The sequence below is a fragment of the Sardina pilchardus genome, chromosome 3, assembly GCF_963854185.1.
Source record: "Sardina pilchardus chromosome 3, fSarPil1.1, whole genome shotgun sequence".
NCBI lineage: Eukaryota > Metazoa > Chordata > Actinopteri > Clupeiformes > Clupeidae > Sardina > Sardina pilchardus.
The window spans coordinates 440001-445000 of record NC_084996.1 but is presented as its reverse complement, the minus strand read 5'-3'; the positions used below and the strand labels follow the sequence as shown (position 1 = coordinate 445000).

General features: G+C 43.3%; 1 protein-coding gene across 2 annotated transcripts in view; it reads left to right on the top strand.

Annotated features, from left to right (window-relative positions):
- vps35l (VPS35 endosomal protein sorting factor like) overlaps positions 1-5000 on the top strand; it is a 43249-nt gene that overhangs the window by 19731 nt on the left and 18518 nt on the right. The gene's annotated exons all lie outside the window — the stretch shown is intronic.

Here is a 5000-nt window from a genome sequence, read left to right as displayed (position 1 = left end):
CACGCATTTCCCCACTGCCCGGATCGGATATGACAAACAAATCATATGTATTCAAGAATTTCATGTAATTATGTAATTATATAAGACTATATTATGCAAAAAATAAGAAATATAAATTAATTTAGTATTTAAATTTTATCATAAATCAAAACACATTATGGCTCCAACATTCCGGCCCCTAATTGTTTTGTAGGCAAACAATACAATTACTAACAAAATCATAGGAGCCATCCAAATTCATATCATACTTAGTTCAAACATGCAACTGTGCAAGCAATATACTTCAAAAGGATATGATATTCCAGTTCGTCAAAAAATCTTGATCCAAAAAGTAGAAAAAAGTTAATTCGTAAAGTCCATGATGTATGCAAATGTAGTTATGTAATTCAGTGTATTTGTCTGTAAGTGTGATCTGTAAGTGTAAGTGTGAGAGACGCAGACAGACAGAGAGACACAGACAGACAAACAGACAGACAGAGACACAGACAGACAGACAGGCGGACAGACAGGACAGACAGGACAGACAGACAGAGCTTCATCTTCAGGCCTCAAGGAGCAAGGCAAGTTTTGTTATGGGCCTTATTAGGGTGCTGGTCTTGGTCTGCACCTTTACTTGTCTCACGAAACCTCTTTTGTCTGACAGGGCTTCTGTGATTCGCCCCATGACCCATGAGTTCCGAGGAGCAGAGTCGTCTACTATTAAGACAATGTCGCCTGTGACGAAGTTTCTCCTTTTCTTTGTCCACTTTTGTCTTTCTTGCAGTTCTGGCAAGTACTCTCTCATCCACCTTTTCCAAAAGAGGTCTGCCATGTACTGTACTTGACGCCATCTTCTTTTGGCGTAACAGTCCCCAACAGTGAACACTCCAGGTGGCAAGAAGGGTTTTCCTTTAAGGAGGAGGAGGTGATTTGGTGTGAGAGGCTCTAAGTCCAGAGGATCATTGGTAGCTTTAGTGATGGGCCTGTCGTTGATAATGGCTTCAACTTCACACAACAACGTGGTCAAGCCTTCCTCGTCCAAAGTCTGTTCCAGCACTAAAGCTCCAAGAATGCGTCTGACTGTCCGTATTTGCCTCTCCCATACTCCGCCATGGTGGGATCCAGCAGGTGGGTTGAGTTTCCATGTTATGCCCTTCTTTAGTAAGGTGGAATGAATCTTGAGATTGTCCAGATCTTGAATAGACTCTCGCAACTCTCGTTCTGCTCTGATGAGATTGGTTCCATTATCCGACCTCATGACCTTGACTGTGCCTCGTCTTGCAACAAATCTCCTGATTGCATTAATACAGGAGTCTGTATTCAATGTATGCGCAACTTCTAAGTGCACAGCTCTAACGTTCAAGCATGTGAAGATCACACCATACCGCTTCAAAGTTGTTCTTCCCCTCTTGATCTCAAATGGACCGAAAAAGTCTATCCCCACATTTGTGAAGGGAGGTTCATCAGGCAACAACCGATCCTCAGGTAAGTCAGACATGAACTGCGTACCCTTAGCACCACTCAGTCTTCTGCAATAAACACATTTTGTAATCATTTTCCTAATTGCAGAGTGGGCTCTTGGTATCCAATATTTCTGCCGTAGGCTTGAGAGTGTATGGTTTCGGCCACTGTGACCAACAGATTCATGGACGCTTCTGATGATTAGGGTTGTCACGTGATGGTCTTTTGGCAGAATAGATGGATGCTTCGCTTGAGATGGCATAGCTGACTTGACCAACCTTCCTCCAACTCTTATTATTCCATCCTGGAAAACTGGATTAAGTTTATGAATGTGACTGTTCTTTCTCACCACCATTCCTTTCCTCAGAGCTGCTAATTCCTCTTTGTATTCTGTTGACTGGCAGAACTGGATTATGGCCATTTCAGCTTTCTGCAAGTCATCCGTGGATAGCAGAGTTTTGCTGTGTCTTTTTCCAAATGTATCTTTCTTTTCCTTCTTTTCTTTGCATTCTTCCTTCAGTACTGCTTTAATCTTTAGAATCCATGCTACAGCCTTTCGAAGACGATGCCAGTCTGAATAGTGAGTGATGAACTTGGTTACTGTCTTTACAGCTTCATCCACACAGGTGGCGCTTGTAGTGAAAACCTTCACTTCCGGATCATTCTGTGTCAATGTGCATTCTGGGGATTTAGGCCATTCGGACTCTGGTTGTTGTAAGAATTCAGGACCTTGGATCCATCCAGAACTGAGAAAGCGTGCCGCTGATACGCCTCTTGATGCACAATCAGCGGGGTTCAAAGAGCTGCTCACATATCTCCACTGTGCAACATCAGATGCTGCACGGATGCTGGTCACTCTATTCGCCACGAAGGTGTGAAATCTAGAGGTTTCATTTTGGAGATACTTAAGCACGGATGTGCTGTCTGTCCAATAGACTGATGCTTTTAATGGAAGATCAAGCTCTGCCTGCAGAATTCTATCCATTCGCACAGCCACCATAGATGCTGTGAGCTCAAGCCTTGGGATAGTGATGGGTTTCAAAGGTACAACCCTGGCTTTGCCCATAACAAATGCACAATGCACTTTGTGGTCATTGTTCAGCAGTCTTAGGTAAGTGACAGTGCCATATCCACGCTCACTCGCGTCAGAAAAGTGGTGGAGTTGAGCGGAGATGAGGCTTCCAAAATCTTCCGGCACAAAGCATCTTCTGACTCTGAAGTTGTTCAGCTGAGGCAAGTCGGCCAACCAGGTCACCCACTTCTTTTCCAAGTGTTCAGGAATTCGATCGTCCCAAGCAAGCTTTAGACCACACAGCTCTTGCAGTACCTGCTTTGCAGAGAGGATGAGAGGTGCCAACATACCCAAAGGATCGTAGATAGAGCTCACCATAGATAAGATTCCTCTTCTAGTAAGTGGTTTGTCTTGAAGCTGGATCTTAAAGAGGAAGGAATCTGTCTCTATACACCACTGTACTCCAAGAGCTCTTTCAATGGGCAGTATATCCTGATCCAAATCTAAGTCTTTCATCTCTCTTGCTCGACTTTGCTCTGGGATAGAGAGAAGAAGTGACCTGCTATTGCTGATCCACTTGTTCAGCTTGAAACCACCAGTGGCACACAAACTGATGAGGTCTTTAGCGAGTGTTATGGCGTCTTTCTCGAATCTTACGGACTTCAGGCAATCGTCAACGTAAAAGTTCTTAAGCACAGTTTGCGTGACTTCTGTGCCAAAGTTGCCTATGTTGTCTCTGGCACACTGCTGTAGAGCGAAAGTGGCGCAGCTTGGAGAAGAAGTGGCTCCAAAGATATGTACCACCATCTTGTACTCTTCAAGGCACTTGTCCAGGTTCCCATCAGGCCACCACAAAAATCTCAGAAGACCTGAATCCTCTTCGGGTACTTGGACCTGATGAAACATGGCCTCCACATCGGCAATGAAGGCTACAGCTTCCTGACGAAATCTTGTTAGAACACCAGTGAGGTTATTGGTGAGGTCTGGGCCTTGTAAAAGTTGGGAATTGAGTGACATGCCTTGAAATGTAGCTCCACAGTCAAAGACTACTCTAAGTTTGTGCTTTTTTGGGTGGTACACCCCATGGTGGGGAATGTACCACACTTTTCCAACTTTGTCTTCCTCAGGTGTTACTGGGACTGCAAATCCTTTCTTTAGAATGTCTGCCATAAATGCTTTGTATTCCTCGTGGAATTTGCTGTTCTTTAACAGCTTTCTTCTTAAGCCTATGGCTCGTTGTTCAGCAAGACAGCGGTTATTGGGGAATTTCACTTTGTCGTCTCTTAAAGGCAGTCCAATGATATAATGCCCCTCATGCAGAGTAACTGATTCTGAGACCTTTTCCAAGAATGCAAGATCTTCTTGTGACAGCTCCAACCGCTCTTCCTGCTGGCGTTCTGGGAAGTCATATTTCATCTGCTGCTGCAACAACTCCTCAAGCTTCACAAGAGAGATCCTGTTTGCCGTAATGGCCTTTTCAGAGCTTTTCCTTAGTGGTCCATTTACAGTCCATCCTAACGTAGTTTTTATAGCGTAAGGACCGTTTCCCTGACTGTTTATGATGAGCCATGGCTCCAAAGCCTTTGGAACATTGTTTCCAATTAGCAGTCCAATTTCCGCCTTTATTTTAGGTATTTTCACTTCGTGAAGATATGGCCATTGATCTACATCTTCCTGATTGGGAATATTTTCTTCTTTCACAGGAATCAAAGATTGGGAGTAAACTTCAGGAAGTTCAAGATAATCATTGCTTTCAAGTCCACTTATTTCCATTCCAGACACCATAAATGATTTAACCACCTTTTCTTGGTTCATGGTTCTTAACAGAATATTTGTTCTGCTTCCAGTTGTCTGCAATTGTCTGAGTAGGGATTCGGTGCAAAATGTTGCAGAACTCCCTGGGTCCATAAATGCATATGTATGAATCACCTTTTCACTCTTTTTCATTTTAACCTTTACAGGAATTATGGCAAGTTTGCATTCTGATACACCGGCCCCAGTGTCACTCCACGCATCTGTTTGATTCAGGTCTACTAGAGCACTTGTAACAGCTGTATCTTTTGCATCTTCACCTTTCCATGCAGTGATCTCTTTCTTGTTAATATGCAGAATTGTGGGATGTCTGAGAGAACACACCTGACAGGTAAGTCTTTTTTGGCAACCTTTGCTCATGTGACCTACTTCTAAACACCCAAAGCACACGCCTTTTCTTTTCAGAAACTCCAGTTTTTGTTCATGGTTTTTCCTTTTGAGTTGTGGACAGTAATTAAGACTGTGGTCTCCTTTGCAATGCAGACACTCTTTGATGGTTTTCATTTGCCTTTTATCATTATGTTCAATGACAGGGATGTTATTTTTCATTGGTGACACACCGGTAGCAAATCCACTGAATCCACCTTTGGGCCTTATGTCTTTAGGGGGAATGGGTCTGTTTGTAGGTGAAAAGCCAGACTTTCTGATATGTGTGGGATTTAGGCTTCCAAACAATGGATGTGATAGGATTTTAGACTGGTTGCTTACAAATTTCACCAAATCTGAGAATTCTGCC